At 40.6% G+C, this 12,884-nt stretch overlaps 1 protein-coding gene and 1 long non-coding RNA gene across 3 annotated transcripts in view; one reads left to right on the plus strand and one right to left on the minus strand.

The window, feature by feature from the left end:
• The window catches only part of Nr6a1 (nuclear receptor subfamily 6 group A member 1), a 172,851-nt gene that overhangs the window by 36,853 nt on the left and 123,114 nt on the right, over window positions 1–12,884 (minus strand). The gene's annotated exons all lie outside the window — the stretch shown is intronic.
• LOC121136050 lies at window positions 8,485–9,604 on the plus strand. Its single transcript, XR_005873161.1, has 2 exons — window positions 8,485–8,936; window positions 9,446–9,604. It is a non-coding gene; the product is annotated as an uncharacterized LOC121136050 (long non-coding RNA).

The following is a 12,884-nucleotide window of genomic DNA, read 5'->3' on the forward strand; positions in this document are numbered from 1 at the left end:
CTCTAAGATCAAAAAGAGAAAACTTTTCAGGGATTAGGACAAGAATCGCTTGAGTTAAAAACTGGTTACTGGGAGGCCGGGCGTTGGTGGCGCACGCCTTTAATTCTAGCTCTCAGGAGGCAGAGGCAGGAGGATCTCTGTGAGTTCAAGGCCAGCCTGGTCTACAGAGCGAGTTCCAGGACAGTCTCCAAAACAATACAGAGAAAACCTGTATAAAACAAACAAACAAACAAAAAACTGGTGACTGAGTCAGGAATGAAGGTACATGTCTGTAATCCCTGCACCCCGAAGTTAGAGGCTGGAAGTTTTCAAATTCCAAACTAGTCTGGGCAACATAGAAAGATCTTATCTCAAAAGGCCAAACAAAAAATGGGCCAGGAATATATAGCTCAGCAGTAGAGGCTGTGGGCTTTATTTGCAACACCAACATAAAACAAACAGCAAACTTCTGGTAAAGAAAGAAAACTACTTATGGATTATAGCCCATGTAAAGATATAGAGGGGCTATGAGATGGCTCAGTCAATAAAGTGCCTGCCTTATGGCACGACACCCTGAGCTTAGATTCCTAACACCAAAGTCTGTGAACCCCCGGACTGCAAGCAGAAGGAAGGCTGGTGGATCTGGGGAGCTCACTGGCCCCCTCTGCCAGCCCAAGCAATGAAACCTGGGCTCTCAAACAAGATGGACTGCGATGAAGAAAGATGCTGCCACCACTCACCACCCCTGCACCATGTACCCACACACACAAGGACACACACTTGCATACACACATGTGCACAGCCCCACATGAACATATACCACAGAGTACTACATCAACAGTTTGATATCTAGCATATTCCAGCAGATTGTTTTTACTGTATGTTTAAACTAGGAAAGATTTGGTCATACTTAAAGAAGACAAACATAGAAACAAAAGCTTTCAAGAGGAGTTAAGATTGATCAACAACCCAGTATATGGAATAAAATGTAATTCAGGCAGGCATACTTAAAAATCAGAAATGTGCCTTAAAAAAATCAGTTAATTGTAAAGGTTTTTTTTTTAATGTACGCTATTTTTATGTTCTTCAAAAAGCAACTTGCACTGATTAGGAAACTAAAGTGACTCACTCAAGGTCATATAGCAAGTCATGATGTACGTGTGCTTCAACCTCATGGCTTTTCAAAGGCAGACTTCCTGTGATACCAGCTGCCTCTTGTAAGGGAAGGGAAGAGAAGATGGGGGATGTGATAAGGATGTCAAGACAGCTGCATGGTGCTGCTTATTTATAAAGAAACAAACTCCAAAACTAATAAAAAAATGTGAAAAAAGAACTAGATACTGTTCTATCAACCAATAAATAAGCACCCAGATTAGCAATATGCTCTACTATAATTTGGTTCAGTGCAGGCTAAAACCTGTTACAAAAACAACCTCTTATTTTCATTCTTTTACTAAGCCTTGCTGTTACTAGACTACATCCCCTTCCCCAAGAAGGACGTTTTACCCATTCCAAGGTCTCAGGTTACACAAACGACAATTTGGAAACTGATTTTTATCAAAACCTGTTATTCAAGCTGTGATGATGGCCAGATTTAGGAAACAGGCAGTACAGCTGCTTGCTTGACCAAATGTGTACTAACACCAGAGCAATGTGAATGTGCCTGGCTCAAAGGCTGTTAAAACAAAGGGGGGGTCTGCTTTCCTAGATCACTGGTTCCAGCTTCCAGATCAGCTGTACACTTTTAGGGCTGACTCCAGTTTCCTATGCCGCCATCACCTACAATGAAAGCTTCAAAGTGCTGTGACAGAATTGAAACTCTCAAATTTTCATGTAGAAGTAAGTTTCCCTCCATTTGTATGTCACACCTTCTCCACAAACAAGAAAATTGGTTTCTAGAGGCCACATATGGGTGTGTGGTGACCAGAGGAATAAGTGCCAGGGTCTGGGACTCAGCAGCTCACAAGTCCTTATGCATTCTATGAAGTACTAAAGAAGACTGGTGGCTTGTAACATAGGAAATGATATATGTTTAAGGACATGGAATGCTAATCACCATAGAGCTGATCACTATATGTTATATTATCACTACATCCATAAATATGTGTTGACTTTAAAAGTTTTTGAGACAGCCCAAGCTGGCCCCAAATTTGCAAGCTTGAGTACTGGGGATACAGGCATGCACCACAATAAACAGCTCAAAAAATATGTATGGGCTGAATGATCAATGAATAAAAAAAAAAAAAAAGGAAAAAGAAAAACTGACTGACGCTATTAACTACTCAGGCCTAAAGTGAAATGACTCACGAATTACAATTGGCTGAAGCTACACCAATCTCCAAGGAGAAGGTGACCTTTTTACAAAATCCGGAATGAAAACGGGCAAGAAAAATCAAGATCATAGTTGCTGATTCTTTCCTGAGCCCTCTGTGCTAGGGTCTTTAAACAGGGGCCAGCTGAAGAAACCATTTGAGTTTAGGTCGCAAATATGATGTTTGTCTATTTGGACTGTCATTGAGGACGTTAAGGATTCCTTGTTCACTTGCATTACAAAAAAAAGTTGGTTGAATCTGATGAAAAATGTAAAATTTTTCTCTTAAAAAGGATATAGAATGACATTTTATTAATTTATAGCTTGAGCACATACACCATAACAATAAACAAATATTTTTGAAGTTATAACTATATAGGAAACACTGATTCACTACTCAATAATTAGTATTTCTAGATTTTAAACATCTTAAAGATATCCACTGTGTCAACACTTTAGTGGACAAAGAAGTGATGACATGGAATGGGGGAGAAGGATGGTTACCTAGAGGACCACAGGGACAAAGCAGTCTTAGAAAGAGGCACACTCAGGGCAGGGCATTTCAGCCAGAGGGTACAACATGACAAAAGCTTCCTGGCTCTGGGGAGTTTAAGGAGTTGGCTGTTTGGGGTGGATGAAGTGGAGGAGGTGGGCTGAGAGCCCACCGTGATTCAAGTCAGGACGGAGAGTCCTTCTGTCAGCATGGTGAGTTGCAGTTTCTGTACCACATGCCTTCTGAGCTGTCTGAACAGCTCACATGAAGCTTCCTTCCTTTGAGAACAGCCACTGCTTATCTGTGAGGCACTAGTTTTACACTGCAGATAAGGAAGCTGGACTAGGGACAGTGCGGCCACTGCTGCTTAGACTGTAAAAAGATATTTATCCAAGCTAATCCAGTGAAATTCTCTGTTTATGAGATTTTGTATTGCAGTGGTGCCCAACATGGAGCATATATTTCTACTCAGGGCCTGAGAAAACTGAAAAAACAACCCGGGCGGTGGTGGCCCACCCCTTTAATCCCAGCACTTGGAGGCAGAGGCAGGGGGATCTCTGTGAGTTCGAGGCCTGGACCTGGACCGACAGCCTCCAAAACAATACAGAGAAACCCTGTCTTGTAAAACCAAAAAAACAAAACAAACAAACAAACAAACAAAACAACAACAAAAAGACATGGCTTCCTAGTAACCCTGTGCTCACTCGTATGGTAGAGAGGCATGGCTCTGGGTCACAGTGAGCACTACATATGAAGTAGAAACAACAGCCAAGTAAAAATTCCCGTCACAATGTGCGCATCAGCTTCCTAGAGTTGGAGCAGTTAAACACATCTCCCAACTAAATGAGGCTGTCAGTCAGGCCTCTGTAGGCGAGGCATAAGCTTGGCTCTCACAGACTCGAGAGGAGCAGACTCTAAAGATCTGGCTCACGGGTGCACAGTAAAGAAGGTCCAGACCCCCCCCCCGAAATCTTAGCAGGGTACAATGTGTTAAAAAAATGTGTGTAGGCATGTAAGAAAAGAAAACTGGTATACACAGTCATAGGAAAAATAAATTGTTTAAAAAAATAAATCCTTTAGAGAAAGGATAAAGTAACATAAAGAAAAAAAAAAAAACAGGTAAAGATGGGAAACACACAAGGAGTCTCTGGATCATGTATGTTGCTGTGTTGACTTCGAATGTTTTGAATGCTGATGAATGAACTCTGAGTTCGAGGCCAGTCTTGTCTACAAGTGCTAGTTCCAGGACAGCCTCCAAAGCCACAGAGGAACCCTGCCTTGAAAAAACAAAACAACAACAACAACAAAAAAGCAACAGAATTCAGAAAATGTATCGCATTGGCAGGAAGGTTATGCTTTTGTTTCCATTGGAAATGAAAGGGCTGTAGATTCTTTCAAGGTTAATACAGATCAGGCTTGATCAGGGGAAACGTCCTGAAAATCGTGGCTACAGACATAATGAAATAAACCAAGAAAAATTACAAGATGGGTGACATATATGTTGATCCCTCTGCATGGGAACAGTTTTGAGACTGGGCAACAAATGTTAAAACCAGTTTTCTCGGGACCCCCTAAAGATGCCATCACCCCAGACAACAGAAAGCAGTTTAAGGAACACAACACCCACATTCCCAAAAGGATGGGTGGTTTTTTGGTTATTTGGTGGGTTACAGATGTTTGTCATCATTTGGTGCTGTGGGAGGGATATAGGAATATAGGATAAAAAGACAACTATTAGTCTCAAATATTTTACATTGGTATGGATTTTGGTATATTGATACAAATTCAAAAGTTATTTTTTATAATGTTTGCATGTTTCTACTCTTGTTTGAGGTACTATGCTTATGTAGCTCATTAAAATGTAAAGTATAATTAATATAGATTGGAAGTTAGTCATCTATAATAATCAGACTTGTAGACATATTAGGTATGTTTTCAAGGTTAAACAGATATGTTTTCGATAGATGATTTTCAAACATTTCAGAAACCTACAGAAAACAGCATTTAAGATGCTTAGTAACTAAGGCTTTTCATGACAGCAAGACATGTCTGCTTCTGGCAGCACAAAACTACTTCATAAAAGGATAATGGACATCATAGAACCTCTATATGGAGTTTACTTTCACTGTGGCAAAGCTAGCCATTTGGGCAAGAATCTGTCCTTGCCTTGACAGCAGAGAATTTACCAACCAAACTGGACATGCAGGACACAAGGCAAGTGACTGCCGAACTTTGTCAAGACAAAGTGGGATACTCTTTCAAAATTCTTGCTTCACAGAAAAGTCTGTCAGATATTCTAGGCCTGAGCCGGGCGTTGGTGGCGCCCGCCTTTAATCCCAGCACTCTCGAGGCAGAGGCAGGCGGATCTCTGTGATTTCGAGGCCAGCCTGGTCTACAAGAGCTAGTTCCAGGACAACCTCCAAAGCCACAGAGAAACCCTGCCTCGAAAATCAAAAAAACAAAAACAGATATTCTAGGCCTGTAGGCTGAAGATGGATGCCCGAATGTTGCAGAGGAATCTTGGATGACTGTCCAAGCAGCCAGATGTCTCTGCTATTTTTCCAGTTTTGGAAGTGGCTTGCACTGCACATCCTGTTTGTGCAGGTAATATTATATCCTTCTGGAGTCTTTGATGGAGTTGAAGACTGGAAAGGTATAGTTGCAGTTTTCCTTAGTTATGATAGGAGGTAAATTTGGACTCTCCAGGCGGTGGTGGCACACACCTTTAATCCCAGCACTTGGGAGGCAGAGGCAGGTGGATCTCTGTGAGTTCAAGACCAGCCTGGTCTACAAGAGCTAGTTCCAGGACAACCTCCAAAGCCACAGAGAAACCCTGTCTCGAAAAATCAAAAAGAAAAGAAAAGTTTGGACCAAAAAAGGATGAGTATTTTCTCTGAGATGGCCAAAAACAAATGGATTGGATAATGTAAATATAATTTTTATTGATAATTATTCTTATTGTATAGAGTCTTACTATATTAAAGTTAAAATATTTCCTTTTTATTTAGACAAAAGGGGGAAATTTTCTGGAATAGAATATCTGTTTAACTATGTGCTGCATTTGTTTGTGTTGCAGAATAAATTGTTTCACTATGTAAGAATATGTTGCATTTTATTGTATTGCAGAATAATTGTCTCACTTTGTAAAGATGTATTACTTTTGTTTACACTGCATTTGTTTAGCTATGTAAAGATGTGTTGCTCTTTCACCCTGCCTGCCTAAGACACCTGATTGGTTCAATAAAAAGTTGAATGGCCAATAGATAGGCAGAGGAGGGATAGGCAGTAGGCAAAGAGAAAAGAGGAGCCAATCAGCCAGGAGCCAGCTTGTCAGCCATGGAAGAAACAAGAAAGTAGGACACACATAATGAAAGAAAGGTAAAAAGCCAAGGCAAACACAGATGAAGAGAAACTAGTTAAATTAAGTTATAAGACATAGTGGGATAAGTATAAGATACAGCTGAGCATTCAGAATTAATAATAAGACTCCATGTTATAATTTGGGGGCTGACAGTCTGAGATTGCGTGATCCACTGAAGACAGGGTTTGCTAGCTTCTAATGAGACGGACAAGTCATATGGCGCTGTTCTAGAGAACCATGCTTGCCTATGTGGCAGTGGTAATGACCACAGACGGGATGAAGTGAGGCAGAGGTGCTCTACCAATGGCTTCAAGGACACTAACGTGGTTACTGTGGCCTTTCCCACCTCAATTCTTCTGTGTTTCATTATATCCTGTGCTCTGTTGCAGTAATCCTCTAGTAACTTCTACTTAGGCTTGTGCTAAATTGAATCACAACTTTCCTTCCCATTAAAATAGATTTCACTCATGCACGCCTTTAATCCCAGCACTTGGGAGGCAAAGGCAGGCTGCTCACTATGAGTTCAAGACCAGCCTGGTCCACAGAGTGAGTTCTAGGACAGCCAGGGTTGGTACACAGAGAAACTCTTTCTTGAAAAACAAAAATAAATAATAATAGATTTTACTATTACAAGCTTTCAAGAAATCCTAGCTATATCTGGAGGTCAAAAAGAATATGGAGAAACAGAGAAAGGGTGTCTACGAGGAAAGGAAAACATAACACAATGTTGAGGGAACCACAGAAACAAAGAACTGTACAAAATAAGAAATAGTATGGAGAAGGCCAAGGGATAGAGCAATAGAAAAGAGTTAGAAATGGTGCTAGGTCTGCTGAGTAGAAATGTACAGTGTGAAAGACTTCAAGTTAGAACAAGAAACAATTCAGTAATGGTCAAAGCTGTACCGTAATGTAAGGTAGTACAGTCTCATGTACAAAAATCACATTAAAAGTAAGGTACAGACAAACTGGACTCGGAAGCAATAGGAAGAATACTCTGGACATGACATGGGTTCTAGTCTTTTGTGGGGCCTGAGTTGCTCTCCAAATCCTACACATTAGACATTATGAAACACTATAGTCAGTTGTTTCTCCAATGAAAGCGCATGAGAAAACACCAAAGTAGGGCCCGGAGGGTATTGATAGTATTGTTCCGGCATTGATGAAGGTCAAATGCATGATATGAAAACTAATGGTCTTTGCACTTCATTTGTAGTTCTGAAATGTTCACATCTACAAATAGGTGCTAAAATGCGATAGCCTCACAGGGATAATATAGAACAAACAGGCTCACAGGACCAATTCTTTGCAGGTAAAAAAAAAATTCTGGAGTCCCCTGATCCACAGGTAAATGAATCTGCAAACAATAAAATGAACAAAACAAAATAGGAAACCTTCTCCATCTGATGGGCACTGTGGAAGCTGTAATTTCACAGGCAGAATTTCAGCTTCTTGGTGCTTAAAGAGTCATCAGAAGGTCACCACTCCAATCTAAAGAGTGAATGCTAGCATACACTTTAGTACCAATATAGCTCTGAATGAAGAGACATACATTTTTTGATAGTCTCATCTTGCTGCCAAGGTCTGAGCTCAATCCCAGGGACCCACATGGTGGAAGAATAGAACCAACTCTGACCTCTACATAGTGCTGTAGCTCATACACGCCCACACAAATAAATAAACATGTAAAAAGTTTTTAAACGAGATGTGAATGATACATTTAGGGCGTCTTGAGGAGTTGTTGCTAGTTTCACAAGTATGGACTCGGGGACTCAAGAAAGAACCTTTGGTTCTCACAGAGACAGTAGTCAAATCAGAAGACACAATGTGTTAACAGTTGTAACCTTTATGATTGAAAGAGGTAAACTAAACTCAAAGGCTTCACTTCTAATAAATCACATTGGGGAGAAATTGTATGAATGTGGCAAAGCCTTAAGTTCCCATGCAACTCTTACTATTCATACTAGAGAGAAACTATATAAATGGAAAGGTTATGGAAAAGCCTTCAAAACAAATCCAGTCCCCTAGGCTCCTGTGTTGTGAACAAAACTACAAGACAACCTTCCTCTTAGGCTCAGTAAGTATCTAGACATTGTGTTTAGCAACAAACCACCTCCAAGAGACAGAAAAACCACAGAATGCTCCCTCCCAACAACAACCAATGAGAACAGGCTATCTGCAAGTAACAGACAAAGCCATAGAAACCATGGATGCTCCCATTTGTAGCCAACCAATCAAAAATACTAACAAACCAGTTGCCCTGACTCTGGGAAATTCCCCTAATTGTTCCCCAAATGTCAACCAATTAGGAACCAACCCATACCTAGTGATGTAATTTTGTGATTTTTTTTTCCTTTAAAATTCTGGCAATAGACAAGGGACTTCACTTCCTCCAGGTAGCTGTTGCATCAGAGTCCCCACCGGTAGGATTAAACAATAAAGTCTTTCGTTTGCAGTTTGCTGAAGTCTGTCTCCCTGGTGGTCTCTGAAGGTCTTCGAGACTTGGGCACAACAATGATAAACACAAAAAAAGACTCCAAGATTTATTCTGTGCTTATTTTTGTGATATGGAAAAAGTTGTAAAAGCTCTTTTTGATAAATAGGATGAGAATGTTCAAAAATGCACAGCTATGTTCAAGATCTATTTATGTCAAATCTGGTCAGAAATTCTGGAGGAAGTGACAGTGATGGAATTAAATGTCAATGTGATGAAACAGACCTGCCAGGAGACTGAGTACAGTACACCTCTGAGTGTGTCTATGATGATTTTTTTTTTCAGAGAAGATTAACAAAAGGTAAGGCACATCTAGAATAAATAGGGGCAATACTATCCCATTGGCTGGGGAATTCAGACAGAATGAAAGAAAAGTGGAGAGAGCTTCACATAAACAGGCATCCTCTTTGCTGGATACCACGTGAACTACTGCACTCTACCACAGTCTTTCTTGCAGGATGTACTAAAGTTGAAATCATGATCAGAACAAATCCTTCCTCCCTCAAGCTGTATGTTACCTTTGCTTGCTCACAGTAACTCTAAAGTCTGACAACACCTCTTGGTGAGGTAGTGTGGCAACCACAGTTTGCACATTCCTAGAACATGTGGCTTCACTTAAAGTGGATCTCACATCCCAGCAGGGACCTAGGGAGATGATTGCCAAATTTTGTTCAGCCCTTAGGCACAGATCCAAGGACTCTGGGCTGGCCTATTAATTTGTTACAGGGAATTCTTATCAACTGTGTGCTTTTTAAAAAGTTTTATTTTATTTATCTGTCTTATGTATGTGTGTGTATGCCTGTGTGGAAGTCAGAAGACAACTTCTGGGAGTCAGCTTTCCTTTCACAATGTGGATCTGGAAGACTGAATTCAAGATATATATCAGCACACACCTTCACCCACTGATCTCCTCCTGGCCCAAACTTTGTGTTTTCGTATAAAAATAAACTACACTGTTCATTAACTCAACTGATATTTGCTGGTGATCACTTCATGCTTGAATGGGGCTGTTTTAGGTGTACAGAAAAAAAAAATCCCCTCCCATGCTCTGTAGAAGCAAATAGTTCCAAAGATTAAAAAGTGTACCAAAGCTAGGCAGTGGTATCACACGCCTTTAATTCAGCACTCAGGAGACAGAGACAAGTGGATCTCTGTAAGTTTGAGGCCAGCCTGGTCGATAGAGAAGTTCCAAGACAATCAAGGATACACAGAGGAACTCTGTCTCAAAAACAACAACAACAAAAAACAGTGTAGCAAAGTATTAGAGGTATAATGCTAGCAACACTACAGGATACAGAAGTTATGCTGGCCTATGAGACTAAACTGCAAGCAGTGTAAAGCAGCAGGAGAAACTGTACGTATTTCCTAGGCTGGTGATGCAGGAAGTCTCCTAAGTAGAAGACTCATGGGCAAAACATATGACAACCGTGGTGGTTGTCTCTGTCTCTCTGTCTCTGCCTGCAGCTCTCAGCTACTGCTCCAATACCATGAACCCTGCCATAATAATGGATTTAAATCTCTGAACTGTAGCGAGCACCCAACTAAATGCTTTCTCTTTTACAAGTTGCTTTGGTCATTGTGTCTCTTCATAGCAACAGAGCAGTGACTAAGATGGCAATGTAAAGGTACTTTATAGAGTATGGAGTAAGGCATAAATTAGTTTGTGACAGGGTCTCATGTCCTAAGCTGGCCACAAACTCCCAATATAGGCTTTTAGTTTGTTTGCTTAGTTTTGTTTTTTGAGACAGGATTTCTATGTGTAGCTTTGGAGCCTGTCCTGTCCTGTCCTGTCTTGAAACTCACTCTAGTCTAAGCTGGCCTTGAACTCACAGAGATCCAGCTGTCTCTGTCTCCTGAGTGCTGGAATTAAAGGCGTGTGACACCATTGCCTGACTTTGGCTCCCAATAAAGTTATGGATGACCTTGAACTCATCCTCCTGCCTTCAGAGTACCAAGGCCTAGATGGGTCACCTCATCTAGTTAACACAGTGCTGAACACTCTTATCTCCAGCTCCCATCAGAGGTTTTCCACTTCAGGAAGTGTGGCTGGGATTTAGGGAGGGTAGAAGACAGCCTCACTTACTACTTCGACAACTGTCAGGTACTTTGATGGGAGTGGCTCTAAGAAGTTATATTCTGTGCCCATGGGCCATCTGTCCTGGGAGAATGTTCCACATAGAAGTGAGGTGAGCTTATTGTTGTGGCCACCACCTTGTGTGAAAGAGAAATATATAATATATAAGTATCTAGACTTTTTTGGCAGTTGAAAGTAAGTTTCTTTTATTTTTTTGGACAAGCTATGATTGCTTTACTAAAATTGTTGTATTTTTACTTCTGTCTACATTGTAAGAGTGGATGACTAAAGTCATAGAATGCTTTTGGATAGACTTTTAAGGCTCTCTTGATTTCAATTTCATTTTATGATTACTATTCAGTAAAACTAAGTTTTGAAGAGACACAGAAGGAGAGGGGCACAGTGATCTAAGAATACAAATTTGTGTCTGTCATCACAACCACAGTCAAGACAGAGAATGGTTTCTTTAGTCCCCACCCCTGGCCATGTTGTTCCTTCTTTCCAGCCATAGTGCCACTTTGCTTTCAGTCCCTACCATCCCCCAATCTGTTCTCTATTACTCTGATATATTACCAATGGAGATGTCATACAGATGGACTAACACTATGGAAACTTTTTAAAATCATGACTCAACAGCTTATCTTTTTATTTTTATTTTGCTATGAGCTATATCAAACTCAGGGACTCATGCACAGCAGACAAGTACTGTCAGCGTCCTCCATCTCTAAACCTAGCTTATGTTTTCACAACTGAGCAGTTTCCATCAAATGTTTGCCAAGTCATTTACTTTTTTTTTTTTTTTTTTTTTTTTTTTTTTGGTTTTTCGAGACAGGGTTTCTCTGTGGCTTTGGAAGCTGTGCTGGAACTCGCTCTGTAGACCAGGCTGGCCTCGAACTCACAGAGATCCGCCTGCCTCTGCCTCCTGAGTGCTGGGATTAAAGGTGTGCGCCACCAACGCCCAGCTGAGTCATTTACTTCTTTAAGACTATTTGTGTTCTTTACATCTGAGGTGGGTAGGAATGAGGCTGCTATAAACACTCAGGCACAAACCACTAAGAATGGAATTGGTATCACGTGGGAAGTGCAAGTTTAACTGTTAAGAACCTGTCAAACTATTACATGTAGACCACATCATTTGCAACTTTACTTTTCTGTTGAGACAGAGTTTCCTCTGTGAGACAGCTCTGGCTGTCCTGGAATTCACTCTGTACACCAGTCTGGTATATGAACTCAGAGATCTGCCTGCCACTGCCTCCCAAGTGCTGGGACTAAAGGCACATGCCACCATCACCCAGCTGCATTTTGCTCTTAATATATATGTATCTACACACACATACAGAGTTTCAGCCATTTCATATTTTTGTCACTGCCTGATACTGTCATTTTAAAGTAATTCTAATGTAGTTTAATTTGTATTTCTCTAACATTAATTATGTTTAATATGTCTTTGTGATGTTCAGTTGCTACCCATATTCTTTTTTTTTTTTTTTCATTTCTTTTCTTTTTTTGGTTTTTAGAGACAACCTCTGTATTGCTTTTGGGTTGTCCTGGAACTCACTCTGTAGACCAGGCTGGCCTTGAACTCACAGAGATCTGCCTGCCTCTGCCTCCTGAGTGTTAGGATTAAAGGCGTGAGCCACCACCACCCGGCCATATTATCTTTAGAGACATGTTAATTTAAATTGTTTTTTTTTTCCTTTTTTTGCTCAGCACATCTGTTATTATTGAGATAGGGTCTTGTTAGGCTGGCTTTGATGATCCTCCTACTTTAGCCTCCTTAGTGATGGTATTGAAAGCTATTTGTGAATTCTAAATACAGGTCTTTAACTAAAAAGCATTGTTTTTAAAAAAAATCTCTATATTTTAGGCTGGAGAGATGGCTCAGAGGTTAAGAGCACTGACTGCTCTTCCAGAGGTCCTGAGTTCAATTCCCAGCAATCACATGGTGGCTCACAACCATCCAAAATGAGATCTGGTGCCTTCTTCTGGTATGCAGATATACATGGAGGCAGGATGTTGTATTCATAATAAATGAATCTTTTTAAATTTTTCTATATTTTATCTTACGTATATGAGTGCTTGCCTGAATATAAATGAATCATGTGCATGCCTAGTGCTCTTGGAGGTCAGAAGAGGGCATCAGATTCCCTGGAGTTATGAATAGTTCTGAGCTAT

Source organism: Mesocricetus auratus, unplaced genomic scaffold, assembly GCF_017639785.1.
Source record: "Mesocricetus auratus isolate SY011 unplaced genomic scaffold, BCM_Maur_2.0 Super-Scaffold_100047, whole genome shotgun sequence".
Classification (NCBI taxonomy): Eukaryota; Metazoa; Chordata; class Mammalia; order Rodentia; family Cricetidae; genus Mesocricetus; species Mesocricetus auratus.